The sequence below is a fragment of the Phasianus colchicus genome, chromosome 13 (assembly GCF_987193195.1).
Source record: "Phasianus colchicus chromosome 13, bPhaCol1.hap1.1, whole genome shotgun sequence".
Lineage (NCBI taxonomy): Eukaryota > Metazoa > Chordata > Aves > Galliformes > Phasianidae > Phasianus > Phasianus colchicus.
Window position 1 is genome coordinate 18,617,780 of NC_143448.1, and position 27,160 is coordinate 18,644,939.

Here is a 27,160-nt window from a genome sequence, read left to right on the forward strand (position 1 = left end):
GGCACTGCACATGCTACGTAAGCCTGACCCCATGATCCAAACCCTGCTGTTGGTGTCACAGTTGGATGAGCAGCTGGAGGCCCATTTCAGCTGTAAGTTCATCTCCATGTTCCCTTTTTTTTTTTCCTTCTAAATAAGGAGGAGAACGAGTGTTTGTCTCTACCCCAGAGCTTTAGTGTGGTCCTTTTCCTAGAATGAAAGAGTTACAGAAAATATGGGCAGTGTCTTTCTGCTAGCAGTGCTGGGGGGACCTCCCATGCATGCATGACAAGCAGGGTCTGGAATGCTGGCACTCCCCTGTTAATGTAAGCCCCTGGTTGTATATATATGTATATATATATGACTCTTTTCACAATATCTGGTACAACAGCCAAAGCAAGGAAAGCTGTGAAGAAAACAGCACTCAGCAGCATGGGCTGCAGCCCAGGCAGTTGACAGGAATCCCTCTTTGCCAGAAAGATCTGGAGATCTCTGTGCAAGAAAGCAGGCTTTTAATTGTACACCAGTATCTGCAGAGCACAGGAGATGGAGTTATGGTTTCTGGTTTGGATGGTGTTACTGAAATAACAGCAGTGTAGAAAATGAGGTAATAGACTTCAAAAAGAGCATGGATGAATGCTGGTATTTGCATATCAGTGAAGGAGCAGTAGCCGTAAGCATAGATGGGACTTGTCTCTGTGGCATACTTTGCTGCTGGAAGGGGGAAATAAATAGGCACAAACAGCCAAAGAGATGCATGCTTGTCTCTCGTGTGATTTTTAAAGCATATGCTACTGGAAGATGTGTAAAAGCCTCTCTGGAGCTGGAACCTCTCACACCGCTGCTCAGAGCCCTGAAATATTTTCTCATCTGGAACTGGAAAAGTTGGTTTTTTGTGTTGTTGTTTTTTTTTTTTTTTTATCGCTATTATTTTGTTAAAGATTTCATTTAAAAATAGGGGTTTCCTTCTCCTTTTTGAGCAGCTCAGCCCCATCACTGCCGACCCCTCCGATGTTCTCCTCATGCTGTCCCTCTGCTTTCTCCTGCTTTCTTCCTGATACTCCGGGGCTCCTACGTTTTCTGCATGTTTCAGAACCATAAACATGATTGATCCCTTTTTTTAGCAAGCTGTTGAATTATTTATGGATCTGCTGGGATGTTGGGACTGCCAGCTCCAGGCACGCGGCCAGCAGGGAAGGGGGCCAAGCTGTGAAAGGGAAAGCCTTCGCACACACTGCCGTGAGCACGGAGGGAGCAGGATGTGTGGAAGTGGGGTGAACGTCCCACCGAGGGTCCCATGGGTGCACTGGGAGCTCTTTAAGGTCCCAGGCACCTGGTGGAGATGGAGGCAGAAAGCTCCGGGCCACTCGCTGCGGTGGAACACGGCAGCCTTCCGCCAAGATGGATTTTGTTCCTGACCTTTTAAATTCTAGAAAAAGGCTCGTTGTCTGGGCTGAAGCGTTCCACAGCTGTTCCTCGTTCGCCTGGGTGCCACAGGCCAAGGCTGAGTGTCTGCGAGGAGCCCAATGTCAGGGTGACATGCGGAGAGAGGAGCGCATCGTGGGTCAGAGGACGGCGGGGTCGGGACCCGGTGCGTGGGGAGATGTGGGGCTGCAGAGCAGGGCTGGCTGGGCAGAGCTGGGCCTGGTTGTAGCGTGCATGCCGTCTCCGTGCTGTGGAGCAGCAGCTGGGCTTCCTCAGCCTTCCTCCCATTGCACGTCCACCCGCTCCACGTCCACGAAAGCTGCGAGCGATTAGCGCGCTCGGTGGCCTGCCTTTGCGGAGCTGTTAAAAGCCTAAGCGTGTCCTTCAGCTGCTTCTGTTCTTCATAAGGCTCTCCAGCCTGGGGAAAAACTGCAAAAAAAAAAAAAAAAAAAAAAGAAGAAGAAAAAAGAGAAGAAGAAGAGAGGAGAAGAAGAAGAGAGGAGAAGAGAGGGGAGGAGAGGAGAGGAGAGGAGAGGAGAGGAGAGGAGAGGAGAGGAGAGGAGAGGAGAGGAGAGGAGAGGAGAGGAGAGGAGAGGAGAGGAGAGGAGAGGAGAGGAGAGGAGAGGAGAGGAGAGGAGCCTGTTCATAAAACTGTGTGATTTCAGTGAGGGGGCTGGGTGGCTGCGGGCATCTCGTCCCAGCCCATCTGCCTTGGCTCTGCCTAAGCTTCTGCCTGCCCCTCTCCCATCACACCTGGGCTGTGGTTGTTGCAGTGAAGGATGAGGAACGTGTTGGGTTGCAGCATTTGATCTGAGTGGTCTCTCCAACTGTAATGGTTCTGTGATTCAGTGAATGGGTAGGTATAGCCTGCTCTCGCATGGCTGTACACATGGTGGAAGTGATGTTGGAAGTAGCCCACTCTGCCCACATGTAGTCATTCCTTTGGTCGTTAGGAGGCTGTTATCCACTTTGGAGTAAAGCACGTGGGCAAATGCTGCTGTGTGACACATCTGGGAGTGTGATGCAGTCTGTTCCTCAAGACAGAGCTAGGAGATCTCACAAGATGGAAAACAGCGATGACTTGCTGGGCTTAATCACATTCTGTGACTTCTGTACCTAAAACACGGAGGCTAGTTCTTCCAAAGTCATGCAACGAATGAATTTTCTAATCCCAAATCTCTAAGAACTGCCAGTTCAGCTTATAGGTGTGTAAGTTTGGTACTGCAGGACTGATTAAAATATTACGTACGTTTCTGAAAGAGCTGAGCAGCAGGTTTGCATTTTGAGATCTTTGCCCATGGTTAGAATGATGTATTGTGCTGTCGCTGGGAATCTTGCAGAAAAAGAATCATTATCTTTGGAAAAAAACAACCCTAAGCTTTGAGGCATGGTCCTGCAAATGCTAAGCAGATGTGTAATGAGACCTAACCTGACTAATCCTAAAGTCATCAGGCTACTTTCACAAGTGTGGTTACGCTGTGCCTTGAAGCTACACGGGGTTATAGGACTTGGAAGCCTAGCAGAGATCTTGCAGGCCAGCCTCATATGGACCTTGGCAGGAGTTCGTGCCAAGGGCTAATAACTGCAGAGACAGAGCACCTGGCTTGGTACATCTCCGTGATGCAAAAAAGCTGGAGGCTGATAGACTATAATGGGGGAGTATCACTTCAGGCTCCTAGTTTTTATACTCTTCCCATGGCTTTTAGCCACTGTTGGAAACAAATCCAGGCTTGGATGAGCCTGTGGTCCCAGGATGGCCATTCTTGTACTCAGTCCACAGAGCTTGCATCACCCTTCTGCTCATCTGCTGTGCCACAGGAGAGCAATTCAAATAATCTCTCTTAGAAGGGAGCAGAAACCTTTGATGCTGAAAAAGAAATTTCCCCATTCCCTTCTCTTCTCGTGGTTGCCTGACTGACTTCGGGGGGGCTGAGCTTGCAGCTCTCTGCATGGCTCTGGCTTGGGTAGGGCTGGATGGAGCGTTTGAAGACTTGGCCAGCCGTTTTCCCTGGGAATTCTGCCTGAGCTGTTTGTGAGTAAGGATGTAGGCATTTGTCCACAGGATGGCTGTAACCAACCAAGCAAACATCTTTTAAAAATTAAAGGAAAATTCAGAGGTGACAAGCAGGGAGAGAACAGAGAACATTCTTGCTCTTTTTTTTTTTTTCTCTTCTTCTGATGTAGGGAGGGTGGAAGGACTTATTTTAGGTCCTTGGGGTTTTTTTTTCTTCTTCATAGCAGAAATGCCACCACTAGTTGTTGCTTTTGTTGGAAAACGAGTAAAATGGGGAGAGAGAACAGCGTTCCTCAGCTCCCAGGTGAAAGGCTGGAGACGGTTGGGATTTTCCTCTTGAAGACTTTGCTCCCCATATATGCTTTAAGGGATAAGGTTGAATGGGCACTAGGAGAGCTATAAAGCTCCTATTGAGTATTGCCTTCTGGTTTCGTGATCTCTGCATCCAGCTGACCGAGACCACCTTCACCCCAAGGCTTGGGGTCAAACTGAACCAAAGTAAAATGAGAAAATGTAGAGATGCGACCAAGCACCGGCGTTCCCCAAAGGCACAGAGAAGAGGCACAAGTGTTTGCAAGGGTGACTTTCTAGCCGAGCTCAGAGCCAGGGAATAATGGACTCTGAGAACAGCATCCTTTTAAAAATGAGTCTGAGAAAGAAATCTTTAGGTACGGCTGCATTCCGGATGCACTGCAGTGATAAAAGTGCATTTTTTAGCCGAGCTCGGAAGCTGCCAACTGACATGGTGCCAGTTCTAGATGCCTGCCATTAACCTTAAAACAGTCTCACATTGTTGGATTAATGAGTCACCCTTGTATCAACACAGCGACAAGCCAAGCATATTATTTCTTCTGAGGGAAATTACTGGAAGAGACAATTCCTTCTTTTTTAGATTCACCTCCAGGTTTGGCACCCAGTAGCCAGCTGTGACTACTCTGCAGAAGCTGTGGGGTTGAGTGAGGGAAAGGGAACGGGCCCAAACCTGGGCTGGGGATGGAGCTGTGTTCCTAAAATATCCTCTGATGTCACGGCCCTTGGGTGTGGAGCACGGCTGGTTTTTGGAATCGGAAGAGGACAGGCCAGGACTTCTGCTGGGAACAAAATAAACAGAGAGGAGAAATCTTCCATTGATTGGGTCTCCCAAGGAATTAGCCAGGAATTTGTTTCATGTCTCCGCATATTTTTCTCCTTACCTCTAACAAGGTTGAGTTAGGAATTTTAAGCCTCTGATTGCTTACCAAAAACCAGCCCTTTTTTCCTTTTTTTTTTTTTTTGAAGAAGCACAAGGTCGAAGCAGACCGAGGGCGGGAGCCCTAACAGACGGTTGCCTATTGGAAACTCTGGGCAGCTTTACAGTCTGAGGACAGTTTTGAAAACAATAAATAATGGTGCTAGTCAGGCGCTGGTGGTGGTGACAGCCTTCATCCTTGGGGATTGCATAGGAAAACATTGCACGTGGCCTGATTCACCCTCATGCTGGGGCATAAGGCTGCTGGTGCTGAGACCAATGCCTTCTTCTTGCCCAAGGAGACATCTGCAAAATGTCTTTTTTGGTGAGTGGCAGCAATGGGGGAATGGTGATGTCTGTCTGCAGCTCATTCCTGCAGGAACAGGTGTCCTTCTGTCCTGGGTTGCTGCAGGGGAACGTGCCCGTGCTCCCCAGCACACCTCTTTGTATGGCAGATCCTGCAGCCAGTGCATCTGTATGCTGAGTGCAAACGTCTCTAAGATTTGTTTGGAAAAAGTGTGAGTTTCTCTGTGTTTTCAATAATGACTTCAAAGAGACTTCCCTCATGCATTCACCCTTGTAATGTGCTCTTGTTGGGAACGCGTGCTTCCCACCCATGTTTCTGCTGTGAAGCAGCAGCAGTGCTTTGCCCCCAAAGCAAACTCAAATGGGAACCCATTCCCACACGTTCCAGAGATGCCCATGAAGGTTTCATAGAATCATACAGGTTGGAGAAGATCTCTAAGATCCCTCCACCCAACCCCAACCCATCCCCACCACTGACCGTGTCCCTCAGTTCTGGGACAAGGAACTTCCTCACCTCCATGGGCAATCTGTGCCAACGCATCACCTCTCTTTTGGAGACCAAGTTTTTCCTAACATCCAACCTGCATTTCAGCATCGTGTATCATGTGTAGTCAGGATTGCTGCTTCCTTCCCTCTCATTTTGGAAATGAGGGTGACAGCACCTCTCTTGCAAACATTAAGGCTGGATATTAGGAAATACTACTGCTCTGAAAGGGTGGGCAGGCACTGGAATGGGCTGCCCAGGGAGGTGGTGGAGTCACCGACCCTGGAGGTGTTCAAGGAACGTTTGGATGTTGTGTTGAGGGATATGGTTTAGCAAGAACCATTGGTGATAGGTGGATGGTTGGACTGGATGATCTTATAGGTCTTTTCCAACCTTAGTGATTCTGTGATTATAGTTAGGTGCACACAGCCAAGATGGGGGTTATGTGAAACCATGTGAAGCTCATTGCTGCTGCAGGTCCAGAGTGCCCTGCAGAGCTCACTGGGCTTCGGAGCACACAGAATCTCAGCTCCAGCTCTTGCGTGTGGCCATCCACGTATCAAAACCCACTGGCCCTTCTGGATAGCACTATCCACAGTGCCAGCGGGGCTGGTGACTCATTTCTCAGCCCAGGGTGGCCCCACTGGAGCTGGTTGAGGGGGTGTTGGCTGGGAGCCATCGGCTTTGGCAGCATCCCTGCCCGAGGAGCATCTGTCCTGTGGGTTAGGAGAATGTCCTCTTTGGGAACGGGAGCTGAGTGCTTCAACACAAGCCTCCTGTCTGGGAGATGTAGAAAGGGGAGGATGTTTCTGGGAAGCTGTCAGTGAGCTGGTTTGCCCAGCATGGAGACTGGTGGGGTCTGAGCAAGGAGCTGCCTTCCCAAGGGAAAGCAGTGCCAGGGCAGGGCAAAGAGCTGCGCTGTATGGTGGAGATGTTAATGTTAGCAAGTTTCATAACAAATCATATTTTCTCTTGACCTTTCAGTTTCTGGAAACGTAGACACAATAAACAAACGTGGAAGGGATGAGCTTAAGCTGAAATATGAGGATATAGCAGAGTGGAAAGTACAAAGCAAACAAGGAAGCAATTAAGTGCACAATGAAGGGAATTAACCAATATGCAATCCATTACGTATTTATTTATACTCAGAGGCATAACTAATAATAAACATAGGATTTCCACAAAGAAAACAGTCTCTGTTCCTTATTTTAAACAACCTTATGGAGCTGTGATGGTTATAGATGGAGAAATTCCTTCTATCACATTACCCATTTCCTGGTTCTTCCCTGCAGCCCGGATTTTATGGCTTTTGTCTGGGTTTGTGGAGCGCCTGGGAAGCCTCTGGTGCAGCTCCTGCAGCATCTCAGAGCAGAGCAGTTTGTTCCTTCAAAGCTTTTTCTTTGTGCAGTGCGTAGCAGGATGGAGTCCTGCTCTGTGCTGGAGCTTCTGGGTACTGCTGAAACATAAATATTAAGCAAGCATCCTTGTGATCCTTGGCTCGAAAACAGGCCGGCGTGGGGATGGACCTGGCTTCTGCCAAAGCTCCTTGATCGTGTTTGAGTTGAGCAAGCAGCAGCTCACAGCGTGCGTTGGATCCCGTGGGTTTGGCTGTTCTGAAGCGTGGTGGAAGGACACATTTCAGGGATTTGAAGGGCTGCAGTGTCAGCCCTTTTTGTGGGTGCTCTTGACACAAGCCAGAACCCCTCTGTGCAAGCAGGGTGTGCAAGCAGGGCACCCGCCTCACTGTAAAGCTCTGTGCATGCACGGTGATGCCCTGAAACAGCCCTCATTTCACCACCTCCAGGCTGACATAAAATTAATTGGAAGCAGTTTTCCCATTCCTTGTTGCTGTTTTGGCTGTTTGTGTGCTGTCTGTGAGCTGTGACAGTGACCAGTGCCTGGTGTGATGCTGACTGCAGAGCAGTGCCGTGGGCACTGGGTCGGTGCTCCTGCACAAAGCCCCATCCCTGCACATCCTCACAATGCAGCCGGAGCTAAGCACTGCACCTGGTGGGCACAGTGGGGTGACAGATGGTTTGCAAAGCTGTTTCTTGTGCTTCAGCATCACCCGTGGTCCTTTTGGGGTTGTGCATCATCTGACATTTACATTGCTTATGGGAATACTTACTCTGTGCAATGCTCGGGAGATGAAAGAAGTTAGGGAAGTGCTCAGTGGTGTTAGATGCTGTTATTAATTGTTTGTTATTTAAATTGCTGATGTTTTGTCTCCTTTCTAAGCCAGAAGATGGAATTTCCAGCTGTACATGCGGAGATCTTGCAAGGAACGCAGTTAATGCAACACTGTGGATGGTATCATAAACATTCAGTATTCTCAGCAACATATGGGGAGAGTATGGTGGAGCTTCTTGCCTCATTTGCCAATCAGTAAAGCAGCTCAGTAGATGTTTCTTGAACGTTTGTGTTCTTTCTTCTCTGAGTTTCGACACAGTATGGGAAACATCACAGTCCCGTGGCTTTCAAGCCATTATAAGGAAATGGAAATGAGGGGATAAAAAGATCAAGTGTGTGGAGTGCTACTTGTTCTAGCATCTTCAGCCTTTCTGTGATGACCTGCAGCTGTTGCCACGCATGAGCATCCCAGCAGTTTGGCCTTTCTTATTTAATTACCTTCTCAGCCCTCCCCTGAGGCTGGGAGATGCTGCTGCCTTATGCACCCACCTCACCTCTCAGAATCATAGAATGGTTGCATTGGAAAGGACCTCAAAGTTCACCTAGTTCCACCCCTTGATGGAGATCCAACCCCCTATAAAGGTGTCTGTGCATGGTTCTGTGGGTCAGTGCCACCCCTCCTGGCCTTCCCTGCTTGCTCCAAACAGGTGTGATGCTTCCTAGAGATACACCAGAAAGCGTGCTTTGATTGCTTTGATCCGGACATCCCTGAACTCGAGAGAAACCAAAACCTTGGCTCTGCACAACCCTGAGCTTTGGGAAAGTGTAGATTTGGAGCTGAGTGTTGTGGTTTGGACTTATTTTGAATGCTTACCTTCCGAGCCACTGAAAACAAAACCAGAATCTGACTTCCAAAGCAGCAGAGAGGTTGAATTCATTTTCCGGGTCTCTTCTTTCCTCTGTGTAATGCCACACAAGTTTTCATGTGGTCAGTGCAAGTTATGTCTGCAGCAGAGACTCCTTCCTCTAAATCATGCATTCCCAGAGGATGTTAGGATGTTTGTGTTGCAAATTTTGAATGGATAATGTGAACCTATAGCCAAGATTTTAGTACATAACAGTGCACAGCTTACCCCGTGTGCACTTTAACCCCTGCTGTAGAACACCAGAGGGAGCGTTAGCAAAGAGCCAAGGGTTTGGTAACTTCTGGAAGTTGGGGTGGTGGAGCTCCATCGTTGACATAATAGAAAAGATGGCCGTGCAGCAAAGCCTGCTACCATGTTTGCCAACAGACAAACGTCCTGATAGCCTCAACAGAAAGACAGCAATCCAGCCTGTGTTTCTTATGGGGTTTCTCCAAGAACAGATCTTGGAGAGGAAATATTTAGTGGTGGTGGGAAGCTGGAGATCTCATTGAAGGTCTCGTTTGGAGGAGCTTTTCTCTAGCTCCAGTGGAAGGGGATGAGATGCTGAGAAGCTCTCACAGCAGGGTGGGTGATGGCCCTGCAGAGATGCCCCTAGGTAAGCTTTAGGGCTGCCAGTGGGGCTGCTTGTTGGTTGTCCCTTTGTAGAGCTGGAGGAGAGGCACGCATACAGTTTTCACCTTTGGTTCTCTCTTGTCAGCAGCTCTCTGCACTGCTCTCCCCCTCTATCAGTTGTTGTCCTCCTGATGTAAAGCAGGCTGTTACACACACAGCTTGTCCTCTTGGGCATATGAGGTAAACGTATCGCTCATTCATGTTTAAGGCAATTATTTTTCTTTTTTCTTTTTTAATAACATAATTGTTTTTGATTGTCATTTTTCGACAGTTTCTTGGCTGGAGCGTGCTGCAGCTGCCCTCATTAGGGGCTGTGCCAAACACAAGCTTTTTGATATTGCATGTTACTTGGTGGCTGCTGCCCCAGATGGCATGTGTAGTAGCGATTGAATCCAATTACATCTGTGTAATGCTTTTTAAATTGAAAGCCCGATAGGAAAGGGATGCTGAGCTCTTTGCATTTAAGCAACCGAATTGGGCTTTCTCATAAGACTCAATGAATCAGAGATCAGAAGGAAGGGGCCGTCCTGAAAACAGAACAATGGTTTTTATGTCATATTTCTCCATGTGTAATGTCCGTGTCCCTGTGTGATGCCTAGGTGAGCAGCAGAATTGTGCCCATTGTTCAGGTCAGGAAAGGTGAGGCAGGGAGCCATCGCCTCCCCCTCCAAGAGCACAAAAAAAACCAGCAGCCAAACACACTGACCTAGTCAGATAAACATGGTGTTATGATTTCTTCCACTCTGCTGCACTGTTGCAATAGTCTGATTCGAGCCATTAACAAACACAAAATGAATGAAACACGTTCACAGCTACAAAGCCACTGAGGGTGCTGAGAAGCTTTGGAGAGGTGTGTTGGCTCTGAGTAATGGGGAAGCATGCACGAGTCACTTGGTTTTACTTCGTTGTTGTCCAAAATGTGCCTTTAGTGAGACTTTTCATGAATGTGACGTTGTCTGTAGAGCTTGAACCATTGTTAGGCTGTGCTGCTGAATATCTCCAAGCACTTCTCCACTTGCTGACCTCCAGCTATTGCACAGCTGCCCTTAGCCAATGCTGACAACAAGTTCATGCCATGCAGGAGGGGATTGCACTGGGACAGCTTCCACCATGGGCCACCATGAGTGGGAAACGAGGGGAGAGAGGCAGCTGGCTGTCTGGAGGGGCTGTTGCTACTCCAGCCTCACCATGGAAGCAGTGATGCTGCTTTCCACAGCCTCCTGCGTGGGCTGGCATCACAGTTACCACCTGGAACTCCCAGAAAGGATTTAAGTACTCAGCCCAAACACACTGAGGAACAAACAGAAATAGAAGTAGGAATGGAATTGATACAGCCATCAGGGTGGGAGGGATGCTCTGCATCTGGCAGTTCCCTCTGCTCATTTGCTCCTGCTTTGCATTAAGCTATTTGCCACGACTTAAAAAAACAGACAAACATCTCTTCCCACTGAGGCAGGCAGAAAAGAGGTTGTTGGAGGGGGCTGCATGGCAGGGCAGCCATGAGACAGCTTGGCTCAGTCCTGGCATCGCCAGCTCATCCACGGCACAGCCGAGCCTTAAATGTCCCCTTCATCCCATATAGGAGATAGAATTGAATGTTCAAGCTGGGCTAGTTTCCTTTTTTTTCCCACTGAGATTACATTTTTTAGATGTTAAGGCTTTTGCAGCGTTCCATGGGAGCTCTTAGAGTCATTGAAGCCACTTCTTCATTGGACGTGCTCCTAAATATTCTTCGGAAAAAAAAAGCGTGGAAGAATCTACTGTTTGAAAGCAAAGCAAACTGTTTTTAGGAGTCCAAGATGCATTTGTAACATTTTTTTAATTAGCTGAAAATTTTAAGGGAAATGATTTCCAGTCAGTTCTGGTGTGTACAATTTCATGAGGTTGTCAACAAATAGTAGTTCTTCTCCTGGTCCAGCCATTGCATCGGGGATTTCCTATCCCAAAGGTTTCAGAGGCAATTCAGTCAAAGCTCTGAACTTCTGACGCTTTTTCTGATGTGTTTAATGTGAGCAGTTTCTGAAGCCCCACCACAATTGTTCTCCCATTAACAACGAAGCCCAGCGTGGTCTCTGGAACAACCGATGTTCAAGATGTGGAATCATCCCTGGTCCAGCAGTGCTGGATGTGGGCAGTGATGAGCAGATAGAGCCCGGGATGAATGGGGTTTGGTCCCACCATGAGTGATGCCAGGGATGCTCTCTTGGGACCACGGAGCAGCAGAACTGAAGCAAAACCAGCTTGTGGTTCAGGGAGGAGGATGAAGACTTGAGAGTGTTGCCTCCCTTTCCATCAACAGTGAACCAACAACGTGGTGTCATCACCCAGCAGCAAGAACGTGTTCCCCAAAATGTAGGGGCAGAATTTTGTCCTTTCCTGCTATCCAACACCAGGAAGGGGTTTCCAGCCCTGCTTCCTGCCTACTAAAAGCACGGTAGGGTTGTCTGTGCCACCTAGGGGGCTGCAAGCCAGGGGATGAGTATGAAGATGTCTCACATTAGCAGTTCATTTTATTTTGCCGAGTGATTTGTGTGTCTAGGAGAAAAATGCCTTTTCTGAGGATCTTTGGGATCACTCATCTCCAGCACAGGGGAAGACCCTGGAGCAGCAGGATGGGTGATGTGGGCTGGTTGTTAGCAGGTCGTTGGTGTAGGCAGGAAGGTGGGAGCTCTGCTTTGAGAGATGAGGAGAGCCTGCAGCCATCAGCTCCCTTCCCAGTGCTGCTCTCCAGGACAAACTCAAGCTCATAAATCTCCTACTCAGCAGGAAGCATTTGTGCTATAAACTAATTAGGCAAGTGTTCAAATACCACCAACACCTTTACCCTCATTAGAGACCGATAATGATCCCGAGTAGGTGCTGAAATGCCTCATTAACAAAGAGCTGGGCCTCCTCTCTGGGCTGTGGGCTACAAAAACAAGCCAGCATCCTAAGGATGTAGGAAGACCTGACGCTAATTTAGTGCACTGCTAATGATTTAAATGCCAGTTATCTTGTCTGATGCAATGTGGGAGCTCTGGGCTTATGGACCACGTAAACCTAGGCATGGAGATGACAGGGTATGTTTGTATTTGACACAGAAATGAGGAATTTGACCCCCTTCCCATCACTGTTTTGGTGCCCTTCCCCTGATGGTCTCATTGTGCTGCCTATAGATGCCCTATGAAGATGTGTCTGCATATAAGTGAACTGGGAAATGTCTCCCAGACAAATACCCTCTGCTAAAGCAGAACTGAAACTGGTAACTTCTTCCACACTGCCCAACCATGGTGTGTGATAAGGTAATAGCAGCTGGGAAATCAGGAGCACCAGCCCTGGGTCTGCATTTCCTGCACTGTTTGTCTTCATTCTGCAGGTGTCACTCCCTGCCATGATAAGCACCTGCTCCTACCTTGTAGAATCCTGGTGGTATGTGGTAATGTGTGTGCCCAAAGACTGCTAGGCTGTATCCTTTGCTTCTATATGTTTTTCTGCCCAATTTCAGCGTGACCTCTGAAAAAATTCCTTGGGTACTGAAGTGAGTTGGAGGCTGTGCCACAGTAGAATCTGTTTCCTACGTCAAATTAGAGGCTTGTATTTATCATAAGCCATGAAGATGTTGCAACTAGCCTGGAGTTTACATTTCTGTTAGCACGCAGCCAAGATGAACAACAGAGATAACACACAGCAGTGCCAAGCCAGGGAAAGGGAGATGTAGTGTGAAGAAATTCTTGGAGTGATGAATTTTCTGAAATGATTACCGAGGGTGGCAAAGAGAATGACTTAAGCCAAGCAGAAATTCCTGATTCAGAAATGAGAAGAACGGATCCCCTAGGCCAAGACTTCTGCACAGACATGTCCTGCTGAATGCAGCCCCCGTTCCTCCAGTGGAGCAGAAAGCTCTGTCGGCATTCCTTGGATGCCATTCATGGAAGGATGTGCGGAAGGGTCGTTATTTTGTGCATAACCAGAGAGATTCTGTGTTTGCCCAGGTCTTGTGTCACTGGGAACACCGCAGAGCAAATGGCAAAAGCCTTATTAAAGTGGTGTTGAATCACAGAAAAGCTTGGATTGGAAGGGACCTCAAGGATCATCAAGCTCCAACCCCCCTGCTGCATGCAGGGCCACCAACTTCCATATCTAATACCAGCCCAGGGCCCCATCCAACCTGGCCTTGAACACCTCCAGGGATGGACGGGGCATCCACAGCCTCTCTGGGCAGCTGTTCCAGCACCTCACCACTCTCACCTCTGTTGAGCTGCAGATTCTACAGCTGCAGCCACTTGCAGGTTTGTGATGAGGAGTGACGTATCTCCCCGCTGTCCCCTCACTGAGTCCTTTAATGCTGCTCTCCAGCTCTGAGGTTGCCCCCAGCGGCCCGTTAACACCTCCACGCAGATGTGTTTGGGTGCTGATGGGTCCCCCAGTCATTTGCTCTAAAAGCAAACACTCGCTCGCAGCTGCTTGGTAACTCCAGGGAGACATTTTGTAAAGTAATAATAATGGTCAGTGAAGAAATCCTGTGTGGATTTTGTCAGCTTTGCTGCTTAATGAACCAACTCATTCAGCCTGTAGTGTTGAAATAATCCTTCCAAGGATTCCCATTAGGTCAAGGGAAAGCTTTTACTGCAGGACTTTTGTTAATGAACCTAGATATTGTTGTCAGAGGGAGAAATGGGGCTTTCTCTGACCTGACTTTAGGTGCAGGTGAATTCATTCAGACTTCTCCCCCTGTATTTCAGGCTGACACCTCATCATCACAGTCTGAACTGTTTCTTTGTCTTTTGCTATTAACCAGGGGACAATGGAGAGGTTTGTAGAACAGAAATCCCCGGGGTTCTCTTTATTACAAAGACAATACCTCCTTCAGCTCAGGAAGTCCCCGAGCTGCAGTTTCTTTGAGGCTGGGATAATATTATTCTGGGGGGGAAAAAGAAATCAGTGCATGTTTATTGTATCCTTAAACTCTTCCCCAGGCATCTGCTTTCATCCCCTTGCAGTGGCAAAACACTGTGCTAGATTGACCTTGGTAAGCCATTATTGCAGTCTTAATCTTGGTATCATCAGGTTGTTCCCATGGACTTCAATTAGTATTCGTGGACCGAAGTTGGTTGGCTGTCTTTGCCATCCTTCTTTTCATCTCTCCCTTCTTCTGAGGCCTGTTTGGGTTTGTCTCCCACCTCCCAAGGATGCTCAGAGCTCAGGTTTGAGTGCTCTCTGCTTGACACCTTGCTACAGGGCAGCGTGAGCATTGTCATGGAGCTCTGCACATCTCTGCATCCCCAGAGGAAGGGTTTGTTACCTGCATGTCCTTTAGCACTGACGCTCTTCTTCCATATCCAAGAAAGGGGACTTCCATTAATAACAGTAATTTACACGTGGAAGGAGCTCTGACTCATATCCCATTGGTCTGAATGGCAGTGCTGAGCTCAGAGTGGAGGCAACGTACAGATGGTGTGCAACATACAGTTTGGTGTGCAAATCCAGGAGCTCTGGGCCCGTTGAGGACACTCAGCAGGCGTGCACTATTTCCTCAAAATACAAGCAGGGCCCTTTGTTGAAACCCTTCCCTTGCTGAATGCAAATGCAAAATCCCATTCTCTTAGGTAGGACCAGGATTCCCAACTCCAAAAAGCCTTTGCTTGGCTGCTGGGAGCAGCCAGGAGGTGAGCAGAGCTGAAGCAGACGAGCTGCAGGTGAAGCTGCAGAGCTGCTCGGCAGCAGACAGCCTTCCCCTCCCTATCAAAGCCATCTGGCTCGCAGTTGCCAAAGCGGTGCCAAGCCCCAGTGACCTTTCAGACTCATCACTGCACTTCGAAGATTTACAGCGGGGGGAAAAAAAAAAAAAAAAAAAAAAAAAAAAGCTACTTCTTGCGAGGAAACTCTTGCTCCTTCCTCCCAGGAGAGCACGGAGCTGCAGTGACTCATGCGTTCATCATCCTGGCTTCCCGTCACCGTCCGACAGTGGCTACAATGTGCAGGCTCGGGGAGAATCCGTGCCGCTCGCCTCGAGTGAGGGTGATGTCAGCTCCTGCTCTGGCTTCTCCCGGCTTCCCAGACTCAAAGTTCAAAGCCTGATCGCTCCGTCACCCAGCAGGCCAGCCCTGGCTCGATCCTCTCCTGAAGTGATGACATTTTAAAAGGGCTTTGGAATGACGAAGGTCCCAGAGTCCTGGAGGAAATGGAGGTGAAGCTCGCTGACGGTGGTGGTTCCAGGAGAGCGGTCTGCCTGCTTCCAGGCAGCGCTGCAATCTGCACAGCTGAGGGTTTGTGTCCTGCAGGCTGCCAGGATGCTCCCTGCAAGGTACTCTGATGGGGAGGAGAAATTCCCTTCTTCTGGGATAAGTGGAAAACTGAGAGCACTGAAGTCAGGAGGGAGACTGCTTCTTCTGCAGGAGAGCAGGGGCAGCAAAATGAATGAAGAGATGGGTCCGGGCTCTGAAGCAGCACTGGGTTCAGATTTCAGACACCTTCAAAATCCATAAGTAAATCTGAATTCGCTACCCATACAGCAGCAAAACAGCCTCGAGCCCAAAGCCTTGATGTAAGTTTAACCATGATGTTTACTGGGGTGAGAACTCTCCTTTCATGGACAGCCTGCACCTGAGGAGTGCACGAAAGCCAAATCTGAAGTCAGCATTAATGAAAGCTGGCTGTGCTGTTGGCTCACTTTGGGCCCTTCCCTCCATCCCCTGAACCTCACCAGTGCACAGCTCTGGAATGCTCCTGCACCTCCAGGTTGTCCTTCCAAGGAGAAGGCAGTTCTCCATCCCTCATCCCTCAGGGGATGCTGCCAGGAGGAAAGTTCTTCAGAACATGCCTGAAATCTTATAGAGCAGAGCATCTCTTAATGCTGGTTTAACCCTTCCATAAAGGCCAACATGCTGGCCTGCATGCATGCAAGGCAAACACACAGCACCAGCTACCGGAGAGGAGGAATGGAAAATAGACACTGTGAAATGTTTGCTGTGTTTTTCCCACGTGGGACAGGTGGTGGCAGGCAGAGCTGGACCAAGGACTGATCTGACTCCCTTTGTTCTGACTGCTTTCAGGGGGTTTCCATGTAGGTCTTCCAGTTTGGAGGTGGGCTTTGAGGGGCTCAGCTGTGTATTTATTTGCTTCCTCAGTCTCAGGGACTGCCAGGCAGGAGTGCAGATGCTGACTGCAGGTGGAAAGAGCCCATAGAAAGCAAAGAAATGAGCCCAAATCCCCTTTGCCCACTATCAGGCTCTAAGTGATGGGAGTGCAAAGGCAAGCAAAACTTTCCCAAGTGGATGTCTGATGTCGTGAGGGTTTCATGGGCTGATGTTCCTCTGGGCAAATGGATTGGAACATCCCCACTGCAGAGACCTCTCCATGGAGGGTTTGGCCAAGGATAGTGCCTGGCTGTCTGCAGGAGGGGTCGGTGAGCTCCAGCTCCATCCTGCAGGAGTTTGGGGCCTTTGGAACAGAAAGCTGTACCACCAGAGCACGAGGGAACAGAGCGTGGCTTTTCTTTCCCATCAAATCTCTCCTTGATTTATTATGTGCCTGCTCAGCAAGGAGGAATGCCAGCACTGCAAGGATTGCGTTATCTGGGTTGTGCTGTTAATGAGGCCATCGTGTTGATTAAGCCTCCGCCTGGAACTTTATCTTGGAGAGGTCTCTCTCTCTCCCCATGCAGTGACTGACACTTCTCCCTGAACAGACGCTGGAGAAAGTCCTCAGCACTCATTTCTGCAATTAAAACAAATAGCAGGAGGGATGGAGCTGGGCTGGTGGCAGATGTGTGCGGGAGATTGCACAACTCCTCGTCACTGAGGACGGAGCTGCCCGATTAAAACCAGCTACAGATGAGGAGAGGGGTGGATGCATGACAGTGTTCATTAAGGCTAATAAATAATTAGGAGCGAAATGCCTACAAGCACCTCAAGTCAAGGGGTGCAAAGGGAGCGGGAGAAAGAATGGAGGAGTGGAAGAGAGCTTAAGACAAGGGAAATCTGCAGGCTGTGCTTTGGGCATGGAGCTGGCATAAGGGAAGCAGGTGACCTGGGAAATGGTTCCAATTCCCTTCCTTCTCCTCCAGCTTTTTCCCCAGCGGTGACCATCTGCCAATTCTGCCCTGCGCAGCTCTGAGTAGAAGTGACACATCTGGCAGTTCTACCCAGGAACTCCAGCCCAAATCTCTTTCCTTTGCTAACAACTCAAGGTTTTGTCATATTCTGGGCCACCCGTGAACCCTGGAGGAGGCAGAAATGGCAGCAAATCCGCCTGCTGAGCCATGCCAGCAGGACGTGGCAGGAGCAAGGTGGTCACGAGCTCAGCTTGTGCTGGTGCCCTGCCATCAGCTGAAGGGCTCAGGCTGTGTTGGACCCTGGCTGGCCATCATCACCTGCATTTTCACCCAGAGGGTGGTGAGGCACTGGAACAGGTTGCCCAAGGAGGCTGTGGATGCCCCATCCCTGCAGGCATTCAAGGTCAGGCTGGATGTGGCTCTGGGCAGCCTGGTCTGCTGGGTGGCGACCTGCACACAGCAGGGGGTTGACACTAAATGGTCATTGTGGTCCTTTTTAACCCAGGCCATTCTATGATTCTGTGATTATGACTGTGTGTAAGGTCACGGTGTGGAGGGTGGCTCCTGGCAAGGGCAGAGGAGGCTTGGCAGGGTGTAGGTCATCGAGTTTACAGCACAGTTTACAGAGCTGGGCTCTGCCAGCATGGAATGCAGCATTCCTACAGCTGATATAACACATCGGGTACACCTTGCCTTGGTGCTGTGGTTTGGGTTGTGTTTTTTTTTTGTTTTATTCTTTTATCTCCTTTGGGATGATCTCTAAATGATGCCAGAGCCCCAGTTAGTGGGTATGGTGAGATGGGTTGGGCATGGGGATCACAGCAGTCTTCTCTAACATGAATGATTCTATTTTTAAGCTGCTCTTGGGAGACCATGGTCTGCTGCATGGAAGTGCCACACGTGGAATGCAGGCTTAGAGTCCCAGGGCAAAAAGCATGCAAGGGTTTGCTTGCTGATCATCAGCACAGTGAAATGAAGGGGTGCCAGCAGGGAAAGCAAAGCTTCACTTCATGCATATGAGGCGCAGCACAGAGAGCTGCAAAGCACTCAGTGTTCAGGCTGCTGCCCCTGGAATCAGCAGGAGCAAGTGCCTTCAGCGTCCACGAAGGGATGCTGCTGCTTCATGTGCTTCCTCCACCTGAGCCTCCAACAGCTGCAAACGGGAAAGAACAGCAGAGGTTCAGGTGCTGGCAGCATGTCCTGGGCTTGCAGACATGCAGCTGACATCTGCAGGCAGTTCTCAGATCCTCCTAAATATAAATACCCCCCTTCCCAATCGAACTAAACCCTGGAATACCTCCTCATGCGAAGCATTCCCAATTCCCAAACTATTTGCCTTATGTGAGCTCACCAGTGGACAATTGCATGGGTCAAAGGAGTTTTACATTTTATTGTTTTTCAGTTTTACGTTTGGGTGTTTGTTGGTTTTTTTGGTTTTTTTTTCCACTAAGACCTATGCAGTCCCAGGGCAGTTTGTGCATTAGGAACTGCTGAGCAAGATAAGTGCTTAAGGCAGTTCCTTAGGGGGGACTGTTTTTAAATGGAAAGAGCAGTGTGTTGATTTGGTCGCGTGCCAGCCAGGAAATACCAAAAGCTGAAGATGGACCCGTTACAAACAGCCTAACCAGCCTCAGATGTCCCTTCAATATTGGAAAATGCAAGGTAATAGAGAGCACATGGGTCCTGTAAATAATGAGATTATTAACAAATACGCAGAAATAAAGCCATTTGGCTGCTTCAGTGAGACACTGAAGCCACTGATTCCAGCTGAAATCCCTTAATTGCCCCCTCTTGCCCTGTAAGGGCTGCTTTTCCTGCAGCCGGTCAGAGCTGGGTTTTGCATCTCATAGGTGCTTCATCCCACGCTTTCCTCCTGCAGAAGGGCTGGGGAGAGGCTGGGGCAGAATGGAGACACTGATGCTGCGGGATGCAGGAGAAGGGGGGCTGCCAAGGGAGCGGGGCAGAGATGGGAGCTGCCTCTACCCCTGCTCACCCACCCGAGCACCTCCTGCTGCTTCAGTAACCCACGGGGTGAGCCGAAAAACCTGGGGAGGAAGGAAGTGAGTCAGAGTCAGAGGGACCCATGGGAAAGCTCACAGCCCTCAGAGCAGGGAGAGGGATTGCAGCCCTTCCTTTGGCATCCCTGCAAACGAGGCTGCTGGAGCGCAGGTGCTGGAGAGGGCTGCAAAGCAATGGGGTTGTTTGTCTGTGCACTGGGAGACGGTGAAGGAGCCCTGCTCTGGGCATCCAGCCTTGCAAATGCTGACTCAGGCTTTAATCCCTGCATCCAGGTTTCCTTTCCTGGGGTGGGACAAGGTGTATGCAGGTGTCAGTGCAGCATGTATGCGTGCACATGGCTTGCCCTTGCTGTGAGGATGGGGAAAGGGCACAGGGCACAAGCAGCAGCTTGGTGATTGGAAAAGAAAGTGCAAACATGGCATTTTGGAGGTGTCAGGGATGAAGGAGGCCATCTGGACCTGTGGCATGGTGCTGAGAGCAGAGGGTGCTGTTAACTAGGTGCTAGAGGGCAATCCTGCACATTGGTATGTCCATCCCCAGCACTGCAGGCAGTACAGCATTGCGTGGAGGGGAGCAGCACAGTGCAGCATCCATCTCCAGACTTCTCCTGGTGCTTCAGCATCACTCATTGCCCTCGAGAGCATTTGAGCTGGGAAGTTTTAAGCCATTTTTAGCTGCCTGGCTGCAGGAGGGTAGAGAGGGAGGAGGGAGGGACGAATGCCATGCGGTTAGTATTACATCCCCGACACAATAGGAACTTTTATTAGCAATTTTCCATTGTGTTGCAAATGGCAAAGATCGTTGTTATATTTGCACGTTGCAGACTGTCCAGGAGAATTAGCTTTCCTCTGTGATTGGGTAATAGTTTTCACATCTCATTAGTTTCAGCGTTGGGATTGAGGTAGAAAAGCTGCTGCTTGAAGAGCACGGGTTCTCCACCCATGGAGCCATCCATTCTTACCTGGTAGTGCAGGCTCATTAAGAAGTGATTGTAGGAGCTCGATCTCCATGGGGTAGAGAAGGGGGAGGTGGCAGGTGGCAATATGTTTGCTCCAGGACTATTGATTGTGCTTTGCAGGCCAATATAAACGCATGCATTCCTGGCTCGAAAACTGACGAGGACATTTCTTTGCTCTGGGATAAGTCAAGACTTGACTAGATTTAAACTTGGCTCCGCGGAGGACGTGCAGCTATTGACGGCCTGAAAGAAATTAGGCCAAGAAAACAAAACAGAAACAACTGGGAATGGTTGCAGCTCTCCGTCTGCTGCTTTGCTTCCAGGGCACAGGACCCGGGCGCTTTGCCGTGGGGCCGTGGCCCCATTTGATTTTGCCTTTCCTTTGAGATTTCGCACTGTGCTTTCCGCGGGGGCGTTGAGCTCTGTGCTGCGGTCTGCTGGAGCGGTGATGTGTGTCTGTCCTGTTGTGGGACCTGGAGCGCAGTCACTGAGCTGGCTGATGGCGTGCTGATGGCTCTGCTCTCGTCGTCTCGCCCTGCAGTGCCAGCTATGGCTTCAGTGCAGTGCTGGGTGGCAAAAAAAAAAAAATGTGGCAGAACTTCCCGTTGCGTCAGCTCTCCAATCCCTGTGCAACACCGCTGCGACAGAAATCCCCAGCTCCAGCATCCTGCTGAGGGTGGGAAGCTATTGCTGCTGGAGATAGCCTGCTCCAAAGCATCTCAGCTCCTTTTACCCGTAAGGAAACAACAGATTTATTTGTGCTTGCTAGAAACCAACAAGCTCCTCTCAAGTTGACTTGAGAAACATCTTTGAGTTGACACTGGTCTGTTTTCTCTTCTTCCTTCCTATTCTGTGAGACCACCCTTGAGTCATTTTAGGTTTCCAAACACTGGAGATGAACCCCCATATGCTGCAGGCAGGTTTCCATTCCAAGGCTGAACATTGCACCAGACCTTGGTGAAGGTGCTCCAGCTACAGAGTGAGCTTTGAAGGGTTTGTCGTGACGTAAGACCAAGTTCCACGTGGATAAATACCGTATTTTCACTGTGCTGGGGTTTGTTACTCCCAAACTCTGATACATAAACCCAGGGGAAAAACCATATGTGTACTGTACAGCATCAAGGTCAGAGTGATGTTAGGACTGCAGAGCATCTCTTTGTCCATTCTACTCACAGAAAAGCCCTTCATATTTGTTACCATCTGGAGAGCAAATGTGCCCTCGTCCGGGAACGTAGCTTTGACCTTTGCTCATTTTGTTTAAGAATGAACATAAGGCAAATGTGTAACATTTGCACCAGGGATCTCCTGTCAGCACCGCACATAGGTCGGAGAGCTGGCTTGGCTGCGCTGTGTGTTTATGGTACGTGTATATGAGTGCAAATATTTAAGTTTGTTCTTTGTGTTTGGCTGAAGCTGAGGAAAGCAGACCCTCTCTTTGAAGCAAGGGTGTTGCTAATGTTGCTGTGATTATTGGTGTTAATGAGAACGGCGAGCCCTGCTGTGTGCCTGGCACAACGCTCTCCTTCATGGCGGTGGCACATCTGTCACCATGGCCACCATCCGTCAGCCTGATCTCCTGCAGGCCGTGGGGCATTGCTGCTTGCTCTGGGAGTTGTTAGCACGCGCGGGTCACGTTGCTCAGCAATCACTATGTGGGCCAACGGGAGCTGGAGCATGTCCAAAAGACCACTGTCTCCAGGTCTTCCTGCTGCTTTCCAGTTCGAAAGCCCTGAAAACCAGAAAAAAAGAAAAAAAGAAAAAAAAAAGTGCTGTAAGCAGACTTGGAGGGGAAGGAAAGGTCAGTCTTGCAGTTATCAAGCGACCTGGGGAGTTGCCAACAAAACTAGCTGGAGATGTCCCTATTCATTGCAGGGGAATTGGGCTAGATGATCTTTTAGGGTCTCTTCCAGCTCAAGTCATTCTATGATTCTGTGAAAATAGTGGGACAGCAGACTCAAGTGCCATAACTCACAATCAGCAGGGGGTCATGGGTCAAACACCTAGAGAAAATTGGAGCTGTTGGTGCTGGGCATGTGTCCTGCATTCCCCTGGCTTGGCGCAGGCTTGAGGGAGCCCTGGCTCCATCCAGCATCCCTCAGCACCCGCTCAAAATGCTGCTGCTCACTTCCTAGCATTTCATTGGGTTTGGCCAAGAACAAATTGGAAAATAACCCCCCACTGCTCCGAGCTGAGCCAGTGAACTTGTGAAAATTGATTGAATAGCACAATTTGTGCCTTTACTACATAAATGGGTGGTGTATCTTCCTTTTGCTCTGTGCCCAACAGACCAATGCTGAAGCAGGCAAGAGCAGAACCAAGCCCTTGCACTGCATTCTGGAGCTGGAGCAGTGGTTTTGCTTCTGGGAACTGGTGCACACTGTTTCCTTTGCCCATTTCCTTGCATTGACTGCTACCCAGAATGGGTTCTTCCTGGTAGGCTTTTAGGGTGGTCACATTTGTGCAAAGAAGATTGGGCTTTGGTAGTTAAAACCAAACAAGCATCACACCCCCACACCCCAATAAATTAAGAGGCATTTCTCTTTACTTGTTTCGCAACCTGACTTGATTGAAAAATTGCAGATTCTGCCCATTATTGCGTGGTCCTTTATTACCTGGCTCTGCGTGCAGCTCCTGTCCTGAGCAGAAGGCTCCAGGTGACTCAGGTTGGGCAGCAGGTCCTCAGGATGCCACAGCTCTGCCTTCTCCTGTCATCAATAAAACCATTGAGGGATTCTTTCACAAACAAACAACAAGCGTTTTCAGCAGACAGCGGGATGGAAAATGACTCATAGGAAAGCAGGGTATAAAGTACACTCTAGTATTAGGTATTACATGTGTCAAGTTTCTGCTTTCGGTCCAAGAATGCTGTGGTTTTTCTCTAAGGATTATGCCATTGTGGAATAATGTCATTGTGGACTGCTTGGTCAAGATGAGCTGATCGAGTCTGGTGGTTACTTACAAATACATATCTCTGTATTTTTCAGCATTTGGAAAATCTGTGACAAGCAGTTTTCAAGAGACTACGGTCAAATTATTGCCATCACTGTTTCCAGCCCTGCCAAATACAATGAAAACTGCTGGAGTCATGCTTTCTCTCTCCCTCTCCTCCTTCCCTTTGCTTTGTATTATAGAATCATAGAATCATTCAGGTTGGACAAGACCTCTGAGGTCCCCAAGCCACCCCATAATGCCCATTGGCCGTGGCTCTCAGTGCCACATCTCTGTGTTTCTGGGCCACCCCCAGGGATGGTGACTCCTCCACCTCCCTGTGCCAGCCTGTGCCAGTGCATCACTGCTCTCTGAGAGAGGAAATCGTTCCAAAAATCCAACCTGACCCTTCCCTGGTGCGCTGTGAGGCCATCCCCTCTCATCCTATCACTTTTACATGGGAGCAGAGGCTGATCCCCACCTGAGGGTCTGCCCTGAGCAGACTGAGCCATCCCATTCCCTCAGCTGCTCCCCATGAGTTGTGTGCTCCCTTCAGCCACGTTGCATCACAGCGGTGGCATGTGCCATTCCTCCAGTGCAATTGTTCTTCATGGGCCCATTGACCTGGAACAAAACCCTCTGAGACTGGAGGCAGGGAAGGGGCAGACAGGGGAAAACCTGCTCACCGTTCCCAAGGATGTTTTGGGCGGATTAAGAGGTGAGCGATGGCTCTCCAGGGCTGTCTCAAGTGCAAGGAATTACCTGGAGGGGCTGCTGGAGTCTGTTTTTGGATGAGTGGAGATTCTTTCCTATTTGCAGAGACAGGAGGCGAGCGCAGCAGGCTGGAAGCATCCCTGAGCTGTCAGGAGGTGCAGATCCCTGAGATGCAGGCTACATTCCATGCAGCTCGGGGATGCTGACCCTGCAGTTAGCTGGAGGCTCATCCCATTTGCTGGGTTACGGGCACACACTCCACTCCACAGCCCTGGAAAAACCATGTATGGCTGGGCACCAGCACGGCTGGAAGCTGTTTAGGGAAAGAAGCAAAGCTTGGGCACTACAACGATCCTAACCCCATACCCACCATTCCTCCAGCTGTAGGGCTGTGTGGTTTGATGGGAAGTGCTCTCCATCCCCGTACCTGCAGGGTACAAGCACCACTGTCACAAAGGATATTTTCTCTGCCTTTCAGTTTGTTTGTTTGTTTGCTTGTACCTGTTTTATTGCTAACATCCCTGGATAAAGTGATAGGGGGCAATCAGAGGAACACAGCGTAGACCTTTGCTTGCTAACATAAAAATCTCTTTTCTTTCTTTTCTGAAGGTGTCCAGTTCCTGAGGAGGGGCTGAAGAAGGGCAGGCAGCATGGCTTAACTCCAGACTCATCATAGAGTAAAGCAGGGACCTCAAACCGCAGCGGTAAGGAAACACTCTCAGTGCTCCTGAGGTGGTGAAGTGGGACACGTCCCTTCTGTGCTTTTATGGCAGGACTTGACAAAGGACATCCTGTTGGATCTGGGCTTCCTGGGCAGACATGTTCTGCAGTGAGCATTGCCTATGGGTTGGGAAATGCCCTTGTATTGATTTGGGGCATTTGGAGCACGCTTATTTGGAAGGTTTTACTGCAATGAGTCCGTGATTTAGGGTCATGATGGGTCATCGTGTCATCCTATGATAAGGATGAGAAAATGGCTGATCAGATGCTATGATCATGAGGTTTCATATATGTGTGTGACTGTATGTGCATATATGCATATGTACATATGTGGTTCTGTATTCTCTAAATATGCATACTTAAAAGACCTAGAAATAGGGAATCTGCAGCTGCTTGAAAATGGAGCTTGTACCCCATTGTATCTGCTTATTTAAAATTCTAGTAGGAATCACACGAAAGAAATGTCTTTTATAAAAGGGAAGGATGAAATATGCACTTCCTTGGCAGACCTGTATTCTCCAGTGTATTCTGTAGTGTGCTGACTGGACAGCTTGCAGTGTGCTGAGGCTGAGGGGTTCAGCCCTTGGAGCTGAGGGCTTCACGTTGGAAAAGAAAATGATGGTTTGTGGTATTCAGCTTCATCAGCCAGCTTAGCTCAGCTGTGCAGGAGCTGGGAAAGAGAATGGGACAAGGGATATTGCAGCTTCTGCAGGTCTCATGGGAGGTTGCCCATGTGCAGGTAGCTTGCTTACATTGTCCTTTTATTGATCAGTTTGGGTTATAGCATCTCTCCTGCAGGAAAAAAATAAAACAACACCAAACCATCATCTTGAATGGCAAATGAGTACAAAGAAATTTGTAAAATAGAAATGCGTTTCACTTTCCAGCTTATTGGAGTTGGAAGTAATGTGGAAAGAGATGTTGTTCATTGCTCCTGATGAGTGATCCTCTGGCAGCACCATTAATCAGAGCTAATTGTTTTGGGAGCAGGAATTTGTAGATGGGGGTTTGATTCCTGTGTTGCATAAATGTCTGTATTGGTTTCTTCTAAAGGATTTTGTGAAGCATCCAGAGCTTGGTCTGCCCTGACACAGGGAGAGTGGGAAGGCCCAGCAGAGGTTTGATGAATGAAGAGCTTGGGCTGAGCATAAACCATAGAATGGTTTGAGTTAAGGGACCTCTTAAGGGACATCTGGCTCCACTCCCTGCAATGACTGGGACACCCACAGCTCCATCAGCACTCAGAGCCCCTCCAGCCTGACCCTGGGTGTCTGCAGGGATGGGGCACCACCACCTCTGGGAACCCAGTGCTTCTCCACCCTTTAATCCCACCCTTCTGGTTGCCCGATTTTCAATGACAAAGATATTTTGGTAGTGCAGCTCCAATGGCTGCAGTGCCTCGTTGAGCAAGCACCTCATTGAGATCAATGAAACTCCATATCTAAGGGGTGGAAAACGGATGTGCTGAGCACAGAGCATCCTCCCCCATCGTGCCTGCTGCAAGAGCTCGTCAGGGAAATGCTCACAAATGGTTTCCAGGGTGCAAGGAAAATACTTTTCTCATATGTATATATGTATATATTTCCCTTTCTCTCAGTACTTCACATCACTTTTTGCCTCACAATTCCCCACATTCATTTTTTTCTCCCTCAGAGCCGCTCGCAAAATATATTCCCCATCTCAACACTTTGTCTTCTGCTGTTTGTTTAATGACCTTCGCTCACTTCACTGTGATTAAGTTCATCTGTGTCGGAGTGTTTTGGTTAGCATTAAATTCCCTTTATTTTGGGAAGTTCATTTCCACGCCGCTCTCTCTCCCAGTTGCCTTCCTGTAAGCGAGGAGGGTGGATTTCCATCCATGTCTCCCCTCCTCCAAACTCCTCTGTTGCAATTTTTCCTTTCTGGCTTGCGAGCGGCTTTCCAGTTCTCAGAGTGTGAAAACCCACCCTGGAACAACACGCTAGCTCTAGAAAACCCAAAGCTTCCTGCTGCCGAGCTGGAAGCTGACCCCATAGCTCTCGAGCTCTTTGCACCCCATTGCACCGTGCCAGCCTCAAAACCCCCATTTCCCCCCCTCTTTTCGGGGTTGTTGGTGGTGATGGGTCTTTGTACACACGCATTTCCCCACGGGGACTGCCGACCTCTTGGCTGCCATTCCCGTGTCTCAGCATAGCGGTGACTCAGAGGGCTGCGAGTTGTTGTGCTCTGGGCTCATGCATGGGGGTTTTGTCCAGTTGGGGCCCCGCTGCAGCCGGCGAGGGAGAGCGGGGCTGCGCAACAGCAACCGCAACGCTCCACCTGGAGGTGAAAGCAAATCACAGCGCAGCCAAGCTGGTGTTTTTTCGAGCCAGAGCTGGACCAAAAGAAATGGAGGGCAGATACTGGACCTGAGAGTGAGGGCTGGGTTCAGGGTAAGCATCGCAGAATCACAGAATGTCCCCGGTTGGAAGGGACCCGTATGGGTCGTTGAGTCCAAGTTGGACTCAGAGCCATAACTGAGCAGAGAAACGGCGTGGAAGCATGCAGGGCTGTGCTGTGCTCAGATTTGGGGGCCATAAGCAAGGATTTGAGTTTTCTGCCCATGCATCCGGGTGTGCATTTGCTTTCCTAGCTGCTAAGCTTCTGCCTCCTCCACAAAACCCATTCTTACCCATCGAAACACACCTCCCAACCACCCCACTGACT

The 27,160-nt window shown here is 49.3% G+C and overlaps 1 protein-coding gene across 5 annotated transcripts in view; it reads left to right on the forward strand.

Annotated features, from left to right (window-relative positions):
- Positions 1 to 27,160, forward strand: part of ZNF469 (zinc finger protein 469) — a 185,672-nt gene that overhangs the window by 89,712 nt on the left and 68,800 nt on the right. For 4 of the 5 annotated variants that reach the window (XM_090149465.1, XM_090149463.1, XM_090149464.1 and 1 more), the window contains one exon: positions 24,365 to 24,459. The gene's annotated coding sequence lies outside the window, so the exon portion shown is untranslated. Of the gene's footprint in view, positions 1 to 22,777; positions 22,915 to 24,364; positions 24,460 to 27,160 lie in introns of those variants that run through there. The other variant, XM_090149468.1, reaches the window with a different exon arrangement.